At 44.0% G+C, this 24,810-nt stretch overlaps 1 protein-coding gene across 2 annotated transcripts in view; it reads right to left on the reverse strand.

Moving 5' to 3' along the window:
- The window catches only part of RASSF8 (Ras association domain family member 8), an 808,051-nt gene that overhangs the window by 343,685 nt on the left and 439,556 nt on the right, over positions 1-24,810 (reverse strand). Inside the window, exon 3 of one of the 2 annotated variants that reach the window (XM_069628476.1) lies at positions 24,084-24,146. The exons of the other annotated variant lie outside the window; for it this stretch is intronic. The gene's annotated coding sequence lies outside the window, so the exon portion shown is untranslated. The remainder of the gene's footprint in view (positions 1-24,083; positions 24,147-24,810) is intronic. 2 annotated transcript variants of the gene reach the window in all.

Consider the following 24,810-nt stretch of genomic DNA (forward strand, 5'->3'; position numbering starts at 1 on the left):
AACTTGTAAACAGCCCCTGGAAAACCAGGAACCGGAAACAAAATCTCCTGCCCCTGAAAGCCTGCCTCCCAAGGAGCAGAGGAGGGGTAGGAGAAACAAAGGACCCAAACAGACCCACTTTGTGGAGGAGGTACAGGTCTTCCAATTTGAGGGAGAGGGATCCTCAGAAGATCCAGGGAAAAGGATCTTCTCCTTCAGAGATGGGGGAACTCCTCCCAAGGAAAAATGGGTCCCAAGGGATTCCAATCCAGACTGGGGAGATGTGGAGACTGAGCTACCGCCTCCCATCATCTCATCCCAGAACCGACAATACCAAAATCCCAAGGGTCAAACCCATCCTGATGACTGCCTCCAAAAAGGGCGGGGCGGCTCAGAAGCAGAACCAGGGGAACCCACAATGGCTCTGATCTCCAGTTGCCAACTTTTTCTTTCAGATTCCCAAGGCTCTCCACAGAATTCTGCCAAAATCTCTTCGCTAGCAATGTCCAAAACCAGAAAGTTAGCCCACCAGTTGTCCAAAAATATGCATTATCTGTGCCCCCTTGAGGAGAAGGAGGGAAGATACTATGCCCCAGTACAAGTACAGGGGCAGGGCACAATTTTGGCACTGGTGGACACTGGATCCCAAGCTACCCTTCTGTCCAAAAGGGCCTTTGAGGAACTAAATGCAGGAAGGGGGGAGAAATACTGAATTCCTCTCACCTCTCTTCCTGGACAACTGCAGAACTTTGACGGGAAGGAAATTCCCGTTGAGGGCACTGCAGACTTGGACATTAAAATTGGGCGACACAAGGTGAAACACCCGGTCATAGTAGTGACTCCAGAGGGCAACCCTTGTTTACTAGGGAATGACCTCCTGAGAAGGTTGTCACCCCTAATAGATTGTGTAAACAAGGTCCTCTGAACCCAGACTAGCCGACCAATAAAATTAAAACAGAGTGTCAACCATGTTAGTTTAAACGGCACCTGCCACATGGTTGAACAAAAATTTGACCAAGTAGAATTTCACTTCCAGAACAACCAAACTCCAGACGTGATAGTAATAGCAGTAGGACAACAGACTGGTGATGGGGGGTCCTCTCTATTTCTGAAAATCAACCTTCCTTCCAGTTTAAGGTGGTATTCCACACTGGAAGGAAACACTCTGAAATTCTTCACCAATCCACAATCAGAAACTCCCACTCCTATAGTCCAGAAAGATGTGAAATCAGCTCAGAGCCTGGCTGATATTCAGCAAATTGGAGAGCAGTTGTTCATCCCTGTTCAGTTAAATGATGGGAAGGACTCTGTTCTCGCTCGAGTGTGTGTGAACAACGGTAAGAGCTTCATCAGCGAAGCCATGTTCCGCCAACTGCCAAAAGATCCAGCCATTCCCACATTCAAACTGATAGACAAATGGGAAATGGACCTGGAAGCACCTAATTCCAAACATCTCCTGCCAAGCAGGTGTATGCTCAAAATCTCCATTGGCAACAAGAGCATAGTCCATAATTGTTGGGTCATGCGAGACGTCACTGCCGCCTTTTACTTAGGCAGTGACATTCTCAATCGCTCTGCCATTAGTTTGGACCCAATAAACTTCAAAGCTTGGTCCCGATTAGGGGATAATCCCATGGGCTTTGATGATCCAGAAAAAGCATTTAGGTCAGCTCAATTGCTACCTTATGCAGTTGAAATTCAGATCAAAGAGGAAGTCACCATCCCAGAAAGGACCCGACAATTCTCCCTGGAAGTGAAAGTTAAAAGAGGACAAAAATTGCAAAACCCTGATGCTTATATTCATCTAAATGCTTCTCTCCAACAGCAAGGGTTGGGGGTAAACCCAACTCCATTAGTCAACATAGAACATGACACCATTCCAATAGAGGTGGATAACAGCGACTTAAAGAGTATTACTCTAGCTGCAGGCACCATTATTGGAATGGCGGTTGATGACCGACATTTCTCCATTGATCTAGGAAATGAACTGTTAGGACTAATCCCCAAGGACTGTTTTGACAGTGACAGTGATGACAAAACAACACCAGACAGGATCTTCACCCGACATGGAGGGAACTTCCTGGTGTACACTTCTTGCCCTTACGGTAAGGAAGATGTGACTTGTGACTTCAGGAGGGATGAGGTGATTTTCCAGGTCCATGAGGGCTGCCTTTCCCACCTGAAGCCTCCAGTCCAAATCAGCACTCTGACCAGGGACTTCTCCACCCAGCTGGAGGAGGCCGCTGAGATAGCCAAACCAGAAGTCTTTCCAGGCTTCAGGCAGGTGGTGGAAGAGAGAGTCAACCTAGCTGATACCTGTGTGACTCTGGAACAGAAGCAAAAGTTGAAACAAGTTTTCTTGGATTCCCAAGATCTCTTTGCGGTAGACTCATATGACTGTGGTCGCACCGACATCCACACCACAACAATTCCCACGGACCCTGGAATGACTCAAGTGTTTGTGAAGCAATATCGCTTGCCTCTCGTATCCATGGAGTCCCTTACTGAAATATTTAAGAACCTAGAGTCCCGGGGAATAATCCGTCCAGTCCACAGCACTTTAGATAATCCGGTGCTGGGAATATTGAAGCCAAACGGCCAGTGGAGACTCTGCGCCGACCTTAGGGAGCTCAACAAACGGGTCCATACTTCCCGATGGCCTCTGCCCTACATTGACCAAGGGCTGGCCCAGATTCAGGGGTCACAGGTATTCACAGCAATAGACCTGACCAATGGATACTGGACCGTGCCTGTCAGTAGGGAGGACCAATACAAACTGGCTTTTACCTTTGGGGGCCAGCAGTACACATGGACCCGGACTCCCTTCGGATACCTCAACTCCGGCAATGAATTCAACATTTTCCTACATAAGGCCATGCCCGACCTGGGTGCGAGTGGTAACCTGGCTCATGTAGATGATGTCCTCATCAAAAGTTCATCTGTGGAGGAACACATAGCGGAGATCCGTTATGTTCTGACACAGTTGAGGGCCGCCGGAGCAAAACTTTCCTTTCAGAAAGCACAGTGGTGTAGAACCCGTGTTAATTTCTTGGGGCATGAGATTACTCCTCAGGGTCTCTGTCCCCAAGAAAAGAAAGTGGAAGCACTCCAGAAACTGAAAGACCCCACAACTCTGCGGGAACTAAGGGGCCTCCTTGGACTGACTAATTACAGCAGAAAGTTCATTGAAGGCTACGCAGAGATCACTAGACCCCTGATTCATCTCTTGAAGGGGGGGGTCAAGTGGGAATGGGGTCCAGAACAATCCGAGGCGGTAAGACAACTCAAAAGAAGCCTCTCACAAGCGCCTTGCCTAGCTTACCCTGTCAGAAACAAGGAGTTCTTCCTGGAGACGGGGTTCTCTAATACGTGCTTGACGGCAGTATTATACCAAAAGCATGACAAGGTCAATAAAGTAATCTCCTATGCGAGCAAAACTTTATCCTCTGTGGAGGAAAAATTCAACGATTGTGAGAAGGCACTCCTGGCAACGGTGTGGGCATTGAAGAATTACCGCCCGTTTATCCAGGGGGAACACATCATAGTGGAGAATCCACACCAGCCTCTGCAATATCTCCAAAGTGACAGAATCCGGGCAGGAAATGTGAGTAATTCCCAAATTACTTCCTGGATTCTGCCAATGCAAGGCTTTCCTGTGGAGGTCAGATATGGCCAAAACAAGAAGAGTCCCCTCACGCAAGGTCTGGCTGACTTGCATGATTGTGCGAGAAAAAACTGTCTCGAGGACGAAAGTCTAAAAATCAAGGACAACATGGAGGCATACCTTAATTCCCCACACAAAATCTTTGAAGAAGACAAGTGTGAGGGAATGCCCACTGTCTATGTGGATGGATGCTCGTACCATGTTGACGACAACGGGGAGAAAGAACTGGTGGCCGGCGTAGGGAATGCATGGGTGAATGAGTCACCAGAACCCTCCGCTGGATACAAAATTGGTCCCCGAAGTAGTCAGGTGGCAGAATTGATGGCTGTGCATCAGGCCATCCTCACTGCTGTCCAGCATCAACTCCATGAACTGGTCATAATCACAGATTCGGATTATGTACGGAACGGGTTCGTGGAGCACCTGGTCAACTGGAAAACCAGAGGCATGTTATGCACTAATAACAAACCCCTGAAACATGGGAAGTTAATCCAAAATATTGATGATCTGGTCACATCGAATGGGATGACCATCTACTGGAAAAAGATCAAGGGTCATTCCAAAGTAGAGGGACAAGACAAAACTGGAAATGACTTAGCTGATCAGCTGGCCAAAACCGGGGCCATCCAAGGGGATCTAATAGAAATAGAGTCCCTGTTGGGGGAAATTCAGGTCACTGCTATCACTAGGTCCCAGACAAATGCTCACAATGATCTTTCAACTGCACAATGGATTAAGGAGACCCCTGATGCTGATTTAATTACAGCTCAGAAGGGGGATCCAATTATTGGTAAGTTTTACCAACACCTTGAGGACCCTGAGAACTTTCCCCTGACGGATACCGATTACATTGGGAAAGAGGACCTAAGAGTGTTGATGAAATGTCCAAAAATGTTCTGAATCCAAGACGGTTTGTTGGTAAGGAAATCCCAAGCTGGCCATGATCAGTGGGTGGTTCCTACCTCATTCCGAAGCCTGATGTTAAGTCACGCCCATGATGCGGCCACCGCCGGTCATAGGGAGTTTCACACAACACTGGAAATCTTAAGAGAGGTTGCATACTGGCCACACACTGGCAGGACCTCGACCAATACTTGAAGGGGTGTCTTGTGTTTGCACAATTTCAGCCATCATCCCTCACACTCCGTGCGCCTCTCCAAAAGAGGGGGATGACACTGCCATGGTCAGATTTGCAAATCGACTTTGTAGGCCCTGTGATTCGCTCGTCTAGAGGAAACAAGTACATGTTGACCGTTACATGCTTGTTTACCAAGTGGGTGGAATGTCTCCCAAACCCCAAACTGCAAGGCAGAAACAGCAGCTGCCCTGATGATTAACCACATCGTTTCCCGTTTTAGTCTACCTCAAAGGATTGAGTCAGACAGAGGTAGCCACTTCACCAGTGAAGTAATGACAAAGATGTGGGAGATACTGGGGGTTAAAAGGAAGCTACACATTGCTTACAGGCCAGCTTCTTCTGGAGCAGTGGAGAGATACAACCGAACCATTGTGAGCATATTAAAAAAGTTTGTGGCAGATTCTGGGCCAAGTTGGGATATCCGATTACCTCTGGTCCTAATGGCCATCAGATCTACCCCTTCATCTGCAACTAAAATGTCACCATTTGAGTTGATGACTGGACGCAAGATGGTGCTTCCCCAGCATTTGCTCTACAGGACAAAAGAGCAGACACTGATAAATGCCTCCACAACTCATGAGTATGTGGAGAATCTAAGGAAACACCTTCAGCATGCTTTTGCCTATGCTCAGCGGAATCTAGAAAGATCAGCTGATAGCATGAAAACCCACTACGACCTGAAGACCACCAGGAAGGAATATACTGTGGGGGACCGGGTCTATCTATACAATTTCCAAAGAAACCAGGCCAAACAGCGAAAATGTTTGCCTACATGGAAGGGACCCTTTGAAATTATAGACACGATCTCCCCTGTTGCCTACAAGATCCGCAACCCCAAAGGCGGTTTGGCAGAGGGGGAAGGCAAGTGGGTCCATATAAATCAGTTAAAGTATTGCCATCCCGAGAACACTCTGCAACAACTGGAGGAGTCCTCTGCAATAACAGAGGGGGCCGCTCCAGAGTAATTCAGTTCCAACCCTAAAATATCCCATATATAGTCTCTAAAATATTATGACGCTTGTAAGCCACTGTCTCTGAATTATATCTTGTTTTTAAAAATTGGAATGCTATGTCTATTAAAGTATAAAATGTATATGTCGCCCCACTATATCAATAGTGGGGGAGAAATGTCTATGAATAGGTATTGCCGCTTTCCTTTGTCGTCCTAGGAGAAAGAAAACCTGGAGACTGGCCAAGGAGGACGATCCGGGGACCGGGAGCAGAGACCCGAGGGGCCAGGGGTACCGCCCAATCCTCCCATCAGGACCAGCAAGGAGAACTGATCGACTGGAGGGAGGAAAAGATGCTGAACTGTGCCATCCATGGAATTGGAAGAAGAGGAGGTGAACATCGCAGATCTTGCGAGTTCCATCAGCGAAAGGACAGAATGGCCATCGCAAGAGGGGGGGCTTGTGGGATGTTTTTACCCATGCATCCAAGCCCTACAATAAAACTGTGCAGTACTGGCATGGAAAACATCATGATGGCCAGAACTCCCCAGAGAGTGCACAGGGAAAACATGAAGAATAGGCGGCCACCCATTTTTGCCTTTGTTGTGAGCACAGGAGGGCACTGCCTAACCACCATTGGGCTACACACACAGTAGCCTGAAACCATTGGGAATGGCCATGCTGATTTCCAAAAGCAACCCAGAACTGTGGGGAATTCATCTTCTTAATCCCAAAAATGGTTGCATTACCAGTACTCACCACTATCAGAAAGCCGGCGTTTTAAAACCACCAGACTTTTGTGTAAAACTGAACAAATAAAACAAAACCAGACCAAGGAAAGACTTGCTAAGAGGTGGATACAATATAAAACTATATTCTGAAATGACTTGAAGGGAGTAATTATTTAATGTATAGGTAAAAATTGTCAGTTTGATTTGAATGTAGAAAACTGGGAACAAAAAGTGACATTTAGCTGAAACCTGGCTTAATGAAACTGGATTCTGCCTGACAACTACCCCCGACAGGAGTTGAAACCTGCTCAGCCACTCTTCCCCTTGCCAAAAGGAGTTGGCACCTCTCTGATTAGATTAGGGGTGGGGCAGCTGGGGACTACAGGGAGTTGAACAAAGGCCTGTCCTGGACTCAAGCAAATGTTATATTGGGGGCGTCGTAAAAGTGGCTTCCTCTTAGGGGAAACTGGGAGGGGTAGTGCCTCTGCTAGCAGCTGAACTTGGGGGAAGTGGATAAACCAGTTATTCCACCCTGTGATGTGGGAAGCCACACCCCTATTTTGATCAGAGCTTAATTTTAAAAAGATAGATAACTCATAGTGCGGACTTGTCAGAATTATATAAGTAATATCATTATTTTTGTGATTTTTCTGTGAACATTTTAAGAGGCGTTAGGAACCTGTGGTGTATTCTGGGGGGTTGCTAGCGGAAAATAGGGTCTCACTCCAAATGTATGCATGTTAAAAATCTGACACGTTATCATCTGTAACCCATATCCCTGATGCACATTTGTGTAAAATCTGGAAAGGTTTAGAGGTTGTTATCTGGATGAAAAGGGGAGAATTCTGTCATCAGTGGACACGACATTGTACAAAGACAGGGATTGGATGGTTTGGTGCTACAGAAAATATGTTAACTGGACCTATAATATTAGAAAAATGGTACATAGATAAATATGTATTTGGGTCAGAAATAGATTTGTGTGCATTCTGACAAGGGGAGGTTCCTCTGACCATAAAACCTACAGCATCACTCTGACTTACATTTCCTTCCCCCAATCAAGGGAGAGAGGAGGAATTGGCCAATGACAAGTAGAGAGGGGCAGGCTTAGCTAGGCCCACGCACACACCCATTTTCAAAACACATAAAAAGAGACTGCTGGGACAGGTAGAGAGATTCAATTCCATTTGCTGCGGAGCATGCAGACTGACCACTTCACATCCAGAGATCCAACACTTAGACTTCCAAGCTAAACAGAGACTACAGAACTTTGAACCAAGAAGGCCCACTGCAAGCAAAAGTATTTGTCAGCAGGCCTCAAAATCATTTGCAAACTCTTCCACAGCCGGGCGAGCTGTCTGAATTCTTTTGCAAGAACTCTTGCCAGTACCCAGAAAGCAGTGTTACATCCAGAATCCACTTGATCTGGACCGGAAAGCAAAGCAGTATCCAGAACCAGAGGCCGCTGAATCCAGAGAGGCTAGACCAGCAGAGCAGAGCTGACCCAGACCGCGGTGAGCAGAACCAGTGACCCAGATCGCTGTGAAGTGCCGAGACCAGAACCGGAGTCCAGTCCAAAACCTGACCAGATCCGTGGCGAGGCCCATTCCTGCACAAAATATATTGTGAGTACCTAGCAGAACTGTGCAGAACCAATCATTTGTAAAGCTGCACAACTGTCACCTGTCAATTCTGAAGCTGCAAGCTGTCACCTGTCATTTTGAGTTTTACTTTAAATCCGAAAATCTACCTTTATTTAATCGTCCGTATCTCTGGAACCGTTTGGGCTACGAACGAAATTTAACTTTCCCCTGAACGCTTAGAATCTATGCTTTCCAACGAACCTAGAACCGACTTCCTATACTTTTTCTGCAATTGTGATTTACACACTCGCGAATTTTACTGCGATTTGCAATTTTGGCTCAATTTCTCCACTTGTCAAAATAGCAGCTCCATTCTTTCTTTTGTTAAAATCCGTTGCAACTTGGTAATAACTCATAGAGCATTGTTAAAGTGAGCCTGAACTAATATAAAGTAGCCATCACCTACCCTGAACCTCTAGAGGGAATTAAAAGCAATTTTAGAACCTTTTCACTTCCTTGCAAACCACATTAAAGTAATTTGCCTGTGTTTAAAACTCATCCCTGTTTTCTCTAAGCTTGCTGGGGGGGAACTGAATTTCGTATTGTATTTGATTGCATTCCTGAGAACTGTGTGCTCCTCTTTCCATCTCCTTCCATTTCTTACATTGCATAGGGGAGGGGGGTGAATTGCCAGAGAAAAAGTGATTATCTTATCTTTTGCTAAAATCATATCAAGTATTTCTGTACTGCATTTTATTCCTCATTGCTTTTCCCTTGAAATCATAAAAGTATTTTTGCTACTTTATCCATCCTATACTAAATCCTCATTGATTGTAAAGAAGTGTGCTAGTGCCAGATTACCCATTGTTTATCAACATCATATGTCTAAGTGTACTATCAGATATTAATTTATTATAAAGTGTGATATATATATATTGTTTAAATTCTCAAATAAACCTTTTAATTTGCAAAACAAACCTACTTCTTGGCTCAGTGGGGTCAGGGGGATTCTAAGAGGGGGGTGTTATACAAGGGTGGTCATCCAGAGTACTGAACTAGGCATAAAAATACAGTAATAAGGGTTTTCCTCAGCATCCCAGACTAGGCATTGACTTGGCTGTAGTGTTGATTGAATATCGCTTACACAGCAAACGGCCAGCAACAAATCCTGGAATAGAAGACCCATTATAACGAGCTTGGAATAGTATCATAGTATCATAGACACCATCCCTGAGGTAGACCCCTAAAAAAAGATTGGGGCAAGATAATAAATGTTGGCAGAATAAGGGAGAATCCCTGGCAAATTATTTAGACCAACTGAAACTAATGTTTACACAGCACTTTGACATCATGAAACCTGATGAGACTGCTCAAGAAGCGAAACCGAATCCTTTTGTTTCCAGCCCAACCCAAGCTCCAAGATTAGTTATAAATGATTTGTACAGCATGGAAAAATATACACTTATCGGAATTGGTGACGGTAGCGAATCACTGTGTAGCATTCCAAGAACAGAGAAAAGACAATATTGAAGATAAGATTATGACAGTACAGTTGCAAAGTCAGAAGGGGACCCAAGTGGGTTGGGGTGGACTCAGAGATAGGAAGAGGAGCACCCACAAGGAACCCACTAGGACAGACTGGAGAAGATATAGGTAGTTTTGGCTATAATTACTACAAGCAGGTATCGCACCAGAAGAATGATGTCCATACAGTACCCAGCACAACAATATTCCTCCCTCTCCTGGACAGGGCACCGTACCTAACCCTAAAGCACCAAAACTTGCATCAAATTAAACAGCAGGTGCACAGAGAAGCACCTTACTGAGATAGCTTGAGAGAAGACCTCACTATGTACCATTTATTTCATAACCATAGTTACGGATGGGCCATGTGTGCAGTGCGAAGGTGACGAACAAGCACTTTCCTTTTTAGTTGATACGGGGTGCCATTTTGTCAGCTATTCCATCCGACTGCTTCCCGGATATTCTTTTATCCTGAAACAGTAAGAGCAGTGGGAATTTCCAACACTCCAGTTACACATCTCATTTCTGAACCAGTAACTGTCAAGCATGCTGTCCTTCTTAGCATTTATGAACCGGTTAGAGAGAGACATGCTGTGTAAGTTAAAGTGCACCATCTACTGTACTCTGTATGGGGTGCTCTTGAAAGCACCCAGAAACAAATTTAGCTAGCCCTGGCTTCCTTATATGTCCTCCAAGAGAAACCAGAACAGGGCCCAGATAATAGCTGGTCCCCAAACCAGCAAGATTTGATTAGTGCAGTTCCCGAGTCCCTTTGTTCATTACACAATAATGAAGTAGGCTCCATTAGGAATTCTGAATTGGTCAGATTAGAACAGAGCAGTCTAACAGATTATTGCATATTCCTCAGTATCATTTAATGGCTTGAAGCCAGAAGAGGGCACAGTACCAGTGATAGAGTCCTTGCTGAAGCAAGGGATTGTAGTGACAGCATCCAGACCCTATAACTCTCTGATTCTGCCAGGTAAGACTCCAGGAACAAACACCTATAGATTTATCCAAGATTTAAGAGCTGTAAATTCAGTAGTCATTCCTGCCTTTCCAATGCGACCCAACACAGCTACTATCTTACCCTATATTCCGCTGCCCGCTACATACTTTACTGTGGACGATCCTCGCTCTGCTTTCTTTTCTATCCCTGTAAACCAGAAAGCCTGTTTTTATTCACATTTTCCTATTGTGGAATCCAGTATACATGGCTGGGACTTCCCCGGGGGTATGTAGAACCATCTAACATTTTCTCACAACATCTTAAGAACGATTTAGATGACAATGTTTCCCAGAAAGTCAGTGTTGGTGCAGCAAGTGCATCCTTGGACACCACTGAAATGCTGTCCACCAAGTCGTTAACATAAAGAGAAAATAAGATAGACGCAAGTAGACAGCCCTGATGGACTCATCTGGATGTTCTAAAAGTCCATGAGCGCTTCCTAGAATGTATTATTCTAAATTATGATCCCAAGGTTCTATGAAAGGGAGCTCTGTCTGATCATAGTTCCGATGAGGACAATGTATGGGAGCCCCCCCCTTACTGAGAACGAACACGGGCAAATAACATGTTCTCTGTGAAGGTGACCAATCCGGAGGGTCTACAACCACATTTTATGTAAATACGGTTGTAGACCCTGTCAGGTGGGCACCTTCCCATAGAACAGGTTATTTGTCCGTGTTTGTTCTCGGTAAAGGGGCTCCCAGACATTTTCATCATCGGAACTGTGATCAGACAGAGCCCCCTTTCATAGAACCCTGGGAACCTAATTTAGAATATTGAATTGCCTATTGTCTATAAATGACTATTCCTCACACTTTGGGAAGAACCAACAAATGAGAAACAAGTGTGATGACCAGATTAAATAATTGGTGTGTGCCCAAAGACACACCTTTAATTGGTCCTGATGAAAGCATTAAAATAATTGTTGCCAAAACGTCTCTGCATCATTCATTGGTTGTTACGTCGACCAGGGAACATTTTTTTTACTCTGAAAAAGTTTATTCAGAAGCATTTACAACAATCCATGTTGATTGATGACCAGGGATATTTTTCTGACCAGAATTAAGTTTGTGCAACAACTTTTACGCACCAAATTAACCGATGATGATATATGCACTTTGACTCTTGTGGACCAATGAAATGTGACAACTTACCAAATGATCAATGATGTTTTGATCAATATGACTCAATGTAACTTGTCTGTTTAATTTGCATTGCTATTTCTCTGATGATCATTTGTGTCCACTAAGTAGGTTTGTCAACACGTATCACTGTGGTCTTGTCAGTATTTTTACCCTATCACTTTTACCCAGACAATTAAATTGACAAATCGGTTCGAAATGGCGATCTCATGTCACTTTGAATTTACAATTTATGTGATCTACCCACACTTACTACCTCATTCCTACTAATTCTTTTGTTACATACTTAACAGATGTAACTTGTTTCTGTTACATAAAAAGGGCTCTTGTCTTAAAGCAAACAAATTCCACAGCATGGCCTAAATCACAGCTGACGCACCATGCCCTCCCCTGGCTTTCTGCAGATTAATCTACGTGGCAAAGTTGAATGTACAGGATACAACATTGTCAATAGTTTAAGTGAATCATTTAATGAAAAACAAACAAGGCATAAATCAGCAGAGCGGATGGCTTTGCTCTAGTACGCCTCTGACTTGCAATGCGTGGGAATTCCTAGACCAGCTTGTTGATGAAAAAGGCACACTAAATGAAGTTAAAAATCAGAGTATTTCTTCATTAAGCGCTTTTTGTTCTCCACCTCACCACTTTGTGTCCTTCGTCCGGCCTATATGTGCTCTTCAGGATGTAGCCTCACGTGCAGGAGTGGGTGGGGCTAACTGATTTCCCATGTAATTCAGGGTAACCATTGCAGTCCTTAGCAGCAGTGGCAGAGCCAGTAGGGATCAGGAGGACGGCAGCCCCTCCTGATTCCACCTAGTTGCCAGATGCCCCCCAGCAGCATCCAGCAGAGCTTGCGTGCACAGTGAGAGCCCTGATTTGAGTAAATAAATAAATAATAAATCAACCTGTGAATAGCAAGCTGCACGGGACGGCTCGACACTCAAAGGTTTTTTCCAATATTTTATACTGTAAGCGATATTGAATCAACACTACAGCTAAGTCAATGCCTAGTCTGGGATGCTGAGGAAAACCCTTATTGATGTATTTTTATGTCCAGTTCAGTACTCTGGATGACAACCCTTGTATAACACCCCTCTCTTAGAATCCCCCTGACCCCACTGAGCCAAGAAGTAGGTTTGGTTTGCAAATTTAAAAGGTTTATTTGGACAATTCAACAATATATATCTATCACACTTTTATAACAAATTAATATCTGATAGTACATTTAGACATATGATGTGGATCCACAATGGGTAATGTTACAGTGGTACACTTGATTACTTAGGAGTAGTATAGAGGATGAGGTAGTTGAAATGCTTTATGGTTTCAAGGAAATGCAAGGTGGAATAAAATGCAGTACAGAAATAACTTGTTATGATTTTAGCAAAAGGTAATATGATCACTTTTTCTTGACAATTCACTCCCCCTCTATGCAATGTAAGAAATGGAAGGAGAGCACACAGTCTTCAAGAATCCCAACAAATCACACTTTATAATGCAATACACAGTTCCAGTTCCCTCAGCAAGCTTAGAGAAAACAGGGATGAGTTTATACACAGGCAAATTACTTTAATGTGGTTTGTAAGGAAGTGAAAAGGTGCTAAAATTGCTTTTAATTCCCTCTAGAGGTTCAGGGTGAGTGAGAGATGCTTGTTGGTATTAGTTCAGGCTCACTTTAGCAATGCTCATAAGTTATTACCAGGTTGCAAACGGATTTTAACAAAGGAAAGAATGGAGCTGCTATTCTGACAAGTGGAGAAATTGAGCCAAATCGCAAATCGCGGTAAATTTTGCAAGTGAGTGAATCGCGATTGCAGTAAAGGTAAAAAGAAAAGGAGTCGGTTCTAGGTTTGTTGGAAAGCCTAGAATCACAGCTTTAAAATGAAAGTTAAACCACGTTCCTAGGACAAACGGTTCCGGAGATGCAGACGATTTAATAAAGGTAGATTTTCGGATGTAAAGTAAAACTCAAAATGACAGGTGACAGCTTGCAGCTTCAGAATTGACAGGTGACAGTTGTGCAGCTTTACAAATGACAGATGACACGATTTCTAGGAGGCTGTTCTAATTAGGTTAAAATAGTTTGGATTAGATTATTTTAACTAAGAGATTGGGTTCTGCACAGTTCTGGCGGTACTCACAATATATTTTGGGCAGGAATGGGCCTCGCCACGGATCTGGTCAGGTTTTGGACTGGACTCCGGTTCTGGTCTCGGCACTTCACAGCGATCTGGGTCAGCTCTCTGGATACAGCGGCCTGTGGTTCTCTGGATCTCTGGTCTGCTTCCGGTCCGGATCAAGTGGATTCTGGATGTAACACTGCTTTCTGGGCACTGGCAAAAGTTCTTGGCAAAAGAATTCAGACAGCTCGCCCGGCTGTGGAATAGTTTGCAAATGATTTTAAGGATGCTGAGGCCTGCTGAGAAGAGTTCTCAGTTTGTGGGTTTAGGCCCTTGCTTTAAGTTCTGAAGTAAAGTTCTGGTCTTTGGAGATTGATGGATGTGAAGTCTGGAGTCTCCCGGCAGAGCGTCCCGCAGAAAATGGAATTGAATGTCTCTACCTGTCCCAGCAGTCTCTTTTTATGTGTTTAAGTGGGTGTGTGCGTGGCATACCTGAGCCTGCACCTCTCTACTTGTCATTGGCCCAATTCTCCCCTCTCCCATGATTGGGGGAATTGGGTTGTGAGTCTGAGTGATGAGGTCTGTTTATGGGTCAGAGGATCCTCCCCTGGTCAATTTGCCCACAAATCTATATTTGATTCAAATACATATTTCCCAGGTACACAAGTGGTTGACATTACATGTACATATGGCACCTTGCTTAAGGTAGTCTCTGTTCCGCCTCTGGCGTTTCTAGGAGCTTGCATTCAAAAATGGCAACTTATTTTCGATTTTAGTGGGTTGTGCAATATGGGATTTTCATCAAAAATTATACAAAGGTACATTTCCCTTCCACATATATCCCAGTAACTTTCCATGTCTCTAGCTTAAACACATTGTCTACAATATTCATAATTAGCGGGGTTTTGCCCCAGAACATGGTACACATTGGAGTTTGGACTCAAATCGTGAGGGCATTTTTCAAACTAAGACTCTCAAAGTTGTACATTCCTGTCATTTGGTTACAATAAGTTATCACTTTTTCTATAAAATATATATTTGTTGCAATTCAACTCCCCAAGTGTTTGGGTCCGCCTCCAGAAGTCTGGGTGGGTCAGTGATCACATGTCTCTCCTTGCTGGCAGAGGGCTGTTGACAGGAAACACTCAAAATTAACATACCCCATTCAACAGAAAGAGCCTTTTGTGTGGGCTCCAGCAGACTGCCTGGAAGTCTCTCCTCAATCAATTAACAGGGTCATGTGATATCCTGCCTCCTGGTGTGGGAATCTCTGAGGTGTTAAGGTTTCCCAGCCTCTTGGCCTCTGGGAACAGCAGGTGGCTAAGATTTTCAATTAACCAACAAGCTTTGAAGTCCCTGCCCCTCTTTCAACTCCTAAATACAGTTTCCCTGTCAGAGTTTAGACCGCTAGCGCCACCTTGAGGAATTTGTTGGTACTGCATCCATTTTTGAGTTGTCTTGAATTACTGCATTTCAATAGAGTAGTCTTTTGCTTGATAGTATAGGGCCCTTGCTTGACATTGTTTTGATGGCATCCTTACAGTCAGGGCTTTAAGTGGGGTAAGAAATCGAGGGGGGGCCTTCATTTGGGGGCGTGCCTTGTGGGAGGGGCGTGGCCTGAAAACTAGGCAAACCGTAGGGTATGCACACAAATATATATTAAATGTTATATATTTGTGTGCGTACCTTACTATGGTGTGTGTACTATGCAAGCCATCTTTTCTAAACATAGAAATATGTTACATATTGATGGCCATAAAAGATGGCTTGCATAGTACACACACCATAGTAAGGTACGCACACAAATATATAACATTTATATATATATGTGTGCATACCCTACGGTTTGCCTAGTTTTCAGGCCATCTTTTTTAAACATTTCGGGTTTATAAAAGATGGCTTTGAAAGTACACAATTCAAGCCGTCTTTTATAAAGCTTTGACTACGGACAAAATTGTCCGTCGGCAAAGCTTTATAAAAGATGACTTGAAATGTGTACTTTCAAAGCCATCTTTTATAAACCTCGAAATATGTCGAGGAATCCCCAGGTTCGCCGAGGGTTAAAGACGCCTCGGCGACCTGGGGAAACAAAGGGACAGTAACTGCCTCTGGTGACCTCTCGCGCGAGGGGTCACCAGATGCAGTTACTGTGGCTGACGGAAGTGGCAGCCAGGCACAGCGTCGCTGTGGTTGGCTGCCACTTCTGTCAGATCACCCGACTCCATGGCAGGCGCATCTCCCGTCGCGGCTGCGGCCGCGACGGGATAATGCATCCTGCCAATGTTGCGGGCGGTGGGACGGGGCCCCGGCAGGGCCCCGGCTCAGCACCACTTTTTGGAGACTGCCGGGGCCCGGCCCCGGCAGGCCCCGGCCCACTTTAAGCACTGCTTACAGTAGAGTGGTGATGTGGAACCCCCCACAAGAAGATTGTATCTTTGGAGTGGTCTTGTGCCAACTGTGCAGTTCTCCTATTCTGGCGTGAATGTGGGCGGCGATAGCTCATCCCCACATCCACCCAGTCTATTGATTTAGTTTGTTCTGGGATAGAATAATGGGCGGCGACAGCTCATCCCCACATCTACCCAGTCTATTGATTCAACATGGGTCAAAACCCTTGAAAATACTATCTGGGGTATACATAGTTGCCCGTGTCGTGATCGAGTGGTGTCTCATTTGCCCTGGAGGATGTTGCTCTTGTCCTCACATGAGCAAGTCTTTCTTCAGTTTGCTCTGGCATCTCATTTGCCCTGGAGAAAGTTGCTCTTGCCCTTTGGATGGCCAGTCGTGCTGTTTTGCATCAGATGGAGCTTTTCCAAGTGATGTTGTTTTTTTGTGCGGCATGTTTCAGTCACTCAATGGCTTCAGCACATTTGAAAAAACGTCCAAGAAAGATTCATTGATTGTGCTCTCTTCTCGTGAATGAACTTAAGTAAACTGTAACCTTGCCATTTCCCATATTTGGAGTGGCATGGCAAAAAAAAATGTCAATTGTATTTTTTTGTTTAAATCCCTTTAAACATGCTTTAATAGACACTTTCAAAGTGTATACAGTAGTAATACATTTCAAAGGAATAACTAACACATTGAACATTTTGCTTCAGACACTTTTCCAAATTTTGCCTCCTTCTAGTACCTACTGTAGTTAATCGGGGTGAGCATCAGTAAATGAGGGTGTCTACGGAGTGAATTTTCTGCATCCAAACATAAACTACTATCTTACCCCGGACAAATGAGGAATCCATGCATAATTTGGTAGCAGTGGGTTCAAAGTTGTGGATTTGTATAGCCGGACAAACATAAACACACATCCAATTTTATTTTTGCATATAAGATTTTTGCATCCAAACATAGACTACAATCTTGCCCCACGCAAAAGAGGAATGCATGCAAAATTTGGTAGATATGGGTTCAACGGTGTGGATTTGTGTAGCCGGACAAACATACATACATTCAGCGTTATATATAAAGATCAGCACTGGCTGGCTAATGAGTAGCCGGCCAACACTGATATAAAAAAAAACCTGTGAGTAGTGTGCCGTCTTGTACAGCGCAGCACACCACTCACAGGGTTGCTAAGGCAACCGTGTTCTTGCTGTGGCCTGTGCAGCTTCAGCGCACCCCGGAAGTACTTGAATCATTCAAGTTCCTCCGGGCGTGCGCTATCGCTGCACGCCCATTATGCTGCTCCCTCATCGTGCCCTTGTCCTGGCCCGAAGTGGAGACCTACGGCTTCGGTAAGTGTATGTTTCTATTGTAATGTATGTTTTATTGTTATGTATGCATGTATCATGTATTGTAATGAATGTATGTATATTGTGATGAATGTATGTATTGTAATGTATGAATCATGCTTGTATTATAATGAATGTATGCATGTATTGTTATGAATGTATATATGCTGTGTGTGTATGTGTGTTTGAATGTAATGCATTGTGTGTGTGCAGGACTAGTTGAGTGAGTAGCTGTGCATGTATGTATGCATGCTTACATTAGTATAAGAGTCTGTGTGGGTATGTGTGCGCGTGTGTATAGCATCTCTGTAAGGTATTTACATGGCTAACCATACAATTGGTATGGTTGGTCACGTAAATGTCTTGCCGAGACTGCAGAAGTGACCATTACTGGCATAGATAGATTTCCTATCTATGCCAGTAAGGGTCACTTTAAATAACATGCATGAAGCACTTCACCCATCATGCATTTTATTTAAAGTGGCAATAGATGGGTTGTGCAGCAGCTTCATGCATGTGATGTAAAGGGACCATTACTGGCATAGATATGTTGTGCCTATCTATGCCAGTAATGGTCACTTTAAATCATATTTGTGTGATTTGCACAAGGGCATCTCATCCAAAATGGGTGAGGGGGTATCAACCCCCGAGCCCCCGCCCATCATGGAGGTGCCACACCAGCCTAGGAGCCCTCAGCTGCCTGTTGCAGCTGAGGAATGCTCTTGGGCTGGCTTGAAATGTAATGGGGAAATACAATTTCCCTTTGACAGTTCGTACCCCTGCTGTGCATGTCCAATGGGCCATGCAAAGCCAGGGGATTTTTGCTTCCCCAGCCTTGCATAGCCCATTGGGGATGCAGGATTGGGCCCTGCACTTTTGTATGTGGAAGGGAGTGCTAATGCATCACCCCACACGTACAAATGGGACGAGCACCGCTCAGTATCAGTAGCACTTCAGCTTCTGCATACATGTACAGGAATCTGGAACCACTCTGCTTCCTGGTTCCAGTTCGTGCTGTGTAGGAGTCAGAGGGATTTTTGGGGCAAGAAAACATGTTAAGTGTTATTTGGCTAGAATGGCATTTTGCGGGCAGCCATTCTAGCCCTCTCTTACTGTGGCATGATGTTTTTTTACTGGGCTTCTATGATGCCCAGCATGATATATGATATTATGTGGTTAGACTGCCATTTTGTAGCAGCGAGTCTAGCTTTCATACTGTGGCATGACAGTTTTTCTGGATTTATATGATCAAGCAAGCACGTTACATGTTACTACTTGGCCATACTGGCATTTTGCGAACAGTCAGTCTGATCCTTTCTTTTTGTGGCATTTTTTTACTGGGCATCAATGATACACCAAGCAGGTTATGTGTTATTACTTGGCTAGGCTGGCATTTTGGTGTAGACAGTCTAGCTATTTCTTATTGTGGCATGGCATTTTATTGTGGGCATCTATAATAAAATAAGAAGGATACGTGTTATTACATGGCTATATTGGCTTTTTGGTGTAAGTCAGTGCAGCTATTTCTTACTACAATGGCATGTTTTACTTGGCATCAAGGATAAAGCAAATAAGTATTTTTACGTGTCTAGTCTGGACTACATTGTGCAGCCAGTCTGGACATGTTTTCTTATTGTGGAATTGCATTTTTAAAGGCAAAGCTAAAATGAGTAAGTTCTTTTGTAGGGACACTGCCATGTATTGACACAGCCAGTGTGGACATGTTTTCTTATAGTATAATTACTGGCATTATGTGCAATGCAAACATGTGTATGTTCTTATATAGGAACTCTGGCATACATTGGTGCAGCCAGCATGGAAATGTATGGGCACAGCCAGTGTGAACATTTTGAAAATATTTTTACACTGGCATATATTGTGTGCAAAGGCATCATGAAAATGCTTTGGGAAATGCTTTTGTGTACTGTTGGTGAGTTGCAAACTATATGGCTTTTTACCCAGTTTGACACAGAAATTGGGCTGTATTATGCACCCTTTTAACCAAATATTTTAAAAATCGGGGCGGGGGAAGAAACACCCCTAACCCCCTAGGCTGGTATTCGGGTTCCCTCGCTATGCTTGATTGCTCTGGCATATTTGGGGAAAATATTTACGCCCCACAAATTAAACAATTCCCCAGCTGCCACTGGATTTAAAGTGACCACTGCTGGCATAGATAGGTTAGTAGAGGTGGATGTTAAATTCGAAAGGTGGGAATGTCCATTCAACCCGCAGGTCCCACCCTACCGGGAGTCCCACCCTGGTAATAACATCATGGGTGTCCCCCAGCAGTCCTGCCCTGTCGAAAGTCCTATCCAAGATGTGACATGCTGGGGGGCACCCAGAAGCCATACCAAACGTCCCACCCATGAAGTGGCATCATGGGTGCCATCCAGCAGTCCCTCCACCCAGTTGCGGGTAAGTGACATCAGATGTTTGACCCGTTAGTAATCTGTGTGAAGCCATGTGTGGGTCCCCCTGGCACAGGGTTCATTGGGTGACATCAATTTATGGAAATTATGTACATGTTGTTTTGACCCTCAGCAGGTATGCCCCCAAGACCTGGAAGCATGTCATAGGGTCCATAGTGTGACAAGGTGCTGTAGAGATGATGTAGGCATGAACCTGTGATGCTTTGGGGGGAGGTGTGATGTAGGCCATGCACTTTTGACTCTGAAATGTGTCATGGTGCGCGTGGGCGCTGTGGAGATGATGCAGGTGTGGTCCACCCCAGGTGGGTGGGGTAAAGGGTATATATAGAGAAGAAACACCAGAGAGAGGGGAATACAGCACTCTTGAAGACTGAGGAAGCCTGCATGCACAGCACCATCGATACCTTGAATCATGAAATGCTACAGCTACTACTCTAAGAATACATCACAGGGCGATGATGTGTACACAATTGAAAACTACTACAGCCCGAAAAGCCCAACAACAACAACCCGTGTAACTGATGAGGAATCGCAACACCATGTTGTTAGTGCTATGGAATATGAGGTTGATCTGAGTCCGCACATTTTTATGATGAAGCTTGATGCTATGACGCCAACTGTTTCCCCTATCAAAGCTTCTGCTGAATGCTGTGATGGTGTAGATGCCATTATAACCGATGCAGACTACACAGATGCAGATTACATCGATGGGGATGAGTCTATAAAGACTCTTAAATCACCCTTGTATGAGGACCTGGGTGTTTTAGACAAGCTGTTTCCAGAAGCTGCCATGTCCCTGTTCCCAGAAGCAGGTCTCGATGAAGACAATCTGTTTATGGAAGCAGTTAATGCTGTGGAGGTGGAAGTGGATTGTCCTGACCTGTGCAATTTGGTATGTAGGAAAGTGTGTGTGTGTTTCTGTGTGAACTATGATAAAAACATATTCAATAGTTTATCTTCTTTCTTTTTGAATTGCATTAAAACTGAAGATAAAGTTGATGGCGCTGAGAATCAGCGGACTTCATTCAACACCGTCAATTTCTACTACATGCACTGTTAAAAAATGATCGAAAGTCCAGCAACCCAAAGCCGTAATAAGTGTAAAAAATGTGTCTGCTTAAAATGCTTTGAAAGTTCTGATGAAGAAGAAGAGGAAACTATGACCCTTTTGGAGTCCTTAACTGTTCAGGCTTTTGCGGCCTGTGTAATGAAAACATGCTTGAAACGTTGGTGTTATGGGCATAAATGCGATGACCCACAACAGGATGCTCATGAATGCTTACAGCCCTAATACTACGCTAGAGCAATACGGCTGATATGTTTTTGTGTTGGATCTGTATAAAGTTTTGTAAATGCTTAAAACAGCATATAAAGGCATAAGAATGTGCGTACATGATTGTGTGGAGAATGTTTATCAAAAACATTCGTGAAAAAAACACAATTGTCGCAATCCAAAGGAAAGAATTAGATCATTACAGGTGGCTGGCACTGTGGTTTTTAGAAACTGGGTAGCCCGATTAATGCAAAAAGATTTTTGGCGCCTATACCTTTTTAGGAAGACCAATAAGGAGTGCCTGATACGCCAAAAGTTGTTTTAAAGAAAAACAAATGTACAATGAACTTGCACCTTATCTGTGTACATTTGTTTCTAGGACAGAAATTCTGAAGGTCAATCAATGTGTGTGGAATGTAATCTAAGTCACATGCATAAAGCTGCTGCCACAAAATATACCACCACCCCCGATTTTTATTTATTTATTTTACATTTCTAAAGCGGTCACACAGCCCGCGGGCTTCGAGGCACTGTTACAGGAATTGTTTTTTTTTATTTGCGTAATTGTTTTTCTCTTAGTTGCGTATTTATAATGCGCTTAAACACCCAGAGGTTTCTAAACGCAGACCCGGGTATCGGACCTGTGTCGCTTTGTGTCGTCTTACTTCCAAGGCACGCACGTTGCCGCTGAGCTACCCTCCCGGGACAATGATCTGCTCCTCACTCTTGCCGAGCTCCGTCTTTGCGGCTGGCCCGACTACTTCTTCTCATCATGCCCATTGAGTGCTTTGGTCCCTTGATCCAAGGGCACGGAGCAACACGTCCAGGCAGCTCCATCCTGAGACATGCTGGAACCTGTATTGATAATACCATCAAGTCACCAGTCCTGAAGAAGATGGTATAAAACTGTTGGCACCATCCGAACCGGTCGACCTCATGTTAGGATTATGGTGTTCTACATAACCCTCTGAGATATCCCCATGAGTTAAAGGGGACACTCTTTGTGTTTAACATAGCTTTCCTCACGCAGAGTGAGCCTTTTAAAACTATCCCATGCAGAGTTGGGATTAGTTCTTTTAAATTGTCTGTTGTTTCACCAAGTTCTGTGTTGCACACACAAACCACCGACATTTGTTGAAGAGGTAGCCTTAGGGTGAATAAACTTAGTATTGAAATTCCCATGGCACCACCAATCAGATGTTCAGCTTGATAGCTGTTCGACCGCAAGATATAATTACATGACTTGCTGTTGATTTCTCGTATGGTGGTCTCACGCTGGACATAGTTGCCCTTTTTGTATGAAACCACATTAATTGTTGTGAATCTTGCCCACACAATTGAGAAGATCTAGGGACAGCCTTCCATCTATCCTCTTTTAGATAGGCAGTGCACCACGTGCCATCTAGGGAGAGGCACCCCCGCTAGGGTCAGAGTGTTCTTCTTGAGGGATAGACAGGCCATCGTCTCCCCCATGTGGCATGCTGTTTTGTCTCATTTGTCATTTATGTGACTTCCTTGTACTGTACTTGTTACTCCCAAAGAACTGTGTAGGTTGTGTTACGATAACTGTCACGTAACGGTTAGGGAAGGTAGTTATCTTTCTTTTTCTCTTATTGAAATAATGCCCTGTTGTTATTTTGTGCAACATATACCTGCCAGTAATGGTGACTTTAAATAATATGTATGAAGGCTGAATCGATTCATGCATGTAATTTAAATTGACCGCTACTGGCATAGATAGGTTGTGGCAGCAGCCTCCTGCATACCATTTACAGTGACCATTACTGGAGCAGAGAGGTTGTGGCTGCAGCCTCTTGCATGCGATTTACACTGACCATTACTGGCATATATAGGTTGTGGCTGCAGCCTCTTGCATGCGATTTACACTGACCATTACTGGCATATATAGGTTATGGCTGTAGCCTCTTGCATGCGATTTACACTGACCATTGCTGGCACAGATAGGTTGTGGCTGCAGGCTCTTGAATGTGATTTACAATGATCATTACTGGCATAGATAGGTTGTGGCCGCACCCTTATTAATATGGTATAAAGTGCTCCTATGTAGTGTACTGTAGATGACATGGCATTTACTTGGTTCTTTTCATGTTTTACCCTAGAGAACCAACTGTAAGTTGCTTTGCTTTTTACCTCATTTTTTTCAAAAATGGTGCTGCAAAATGCATAATTTCATCTAATTATTTAAAAAATTTATTCACAGGCGGAGGGACCCCCCACAACTGCCCCTCCCTGAACCCTCCACAATTTTTGGGGGCTTCCACACTACGCTCAGTGGCTTGCTTATTAGTTAAAGTATGTATTTTCACAACAAACAAAGTTGAAATGATCACCAAGTGAGAATGAGACTGGGCATCGGAGAGCGAAGGGGCATCAGAGAGCGAAGGGGCATCTACATGTTATGTTTTTTTTTGTTCATAACTTTATTTTATATTTTCAACAAAAGCAAAAGATAGTACATACAAAATAATGTTAACTAGGTCGTCAGCAAACCACAAAGCACAGCATATAAGAAACATCAATCAAAGAAAAGAGTCAATACAAATCTATAAAAACATGTTAACCCCAACAGATTTCAAAACATTTCCTAAAATAATTGCAATCAACGACCCCACATGCACAACCACAATAGACCACATAAAACAAAACAATAAAACACAAACACCCACCGCCCACAATATTAACACATGAGTGGGGATAAACAAGTTAAAAAATATAATCCAGGTTTGAGAGGAAAAATCAACAAAATAAATAATTGGAAATTAAACAAAAAAGCTTAATCCTCCTACCTCGGTTGTTGATGTGACTAATGCATCACATGGAAAGCACAGAGGGGTCATAAAAGCAGCGTGCTACAAAGAGGGGGTGACAAGGCAATTAGAAAACGACTTATAACATATTTATGCTTAATTTTTAAATTAACTATATTTATAACAATTGTAACACGAGAGATGCATTATTGAAAAGCCGAAATGACAGAACTCATGCTCAAATAAAAAAACATATCTACAGCTGGCCCTTTCGCTGGAAGTGTGTACCAAATGAAGGATGAATATTATTTCCAAGTGGCGAGCAAGGCTCGTATCATGGATATGATATGACAGGTTATTTATAACACACTTACAGGCCGATTCATGGAATCAACGTGCGCCGAAAAAACGGCGCAAGCGTGCAAAAACGTGCGATTCGCAGTGAAATAGCGAAAATCGCAGTGCAAGTGCGATTATCGCAGTGCAAGTGCAATTATCGCACAGAAAACATCGCACATCTTTTCATGGAAGTCCGTGCACGCGCAAAATGTGGGATGTGCGCTGAAAAAGTGCGCGGCGCACGCTGGCGCACGCTGGCGCACAGGTCATCGAACGCCGTGCGATAAGGCCACAGCGAATTCGCACATAGCGCGGCGCACATAACAAAAGTAGGCGTAACAGAATGGGGAACAACTCGTGAAAATGTGGGCGTCACGGGGGAAGTACAGGAGGCAAGTGCGCAGAACGCCCACACGCTCGCCTACAA

The sequence above is a fragment of the Ambystoma mexicanum genome, chromosome 12 (assembly GCF_040938575.1).
Source record: "Ambystoma mexicanum isolate Mex_15411 chromosome 12, UKY_AmexF1_1, whole genome shotgun sequence".
Taxonomy (NCBI): Eukaryota; Metazoa; Chordata; class Amphibia; order Caudata; family Ambystomatidae; genus Ambystoma; species Ambystoma mexicanum.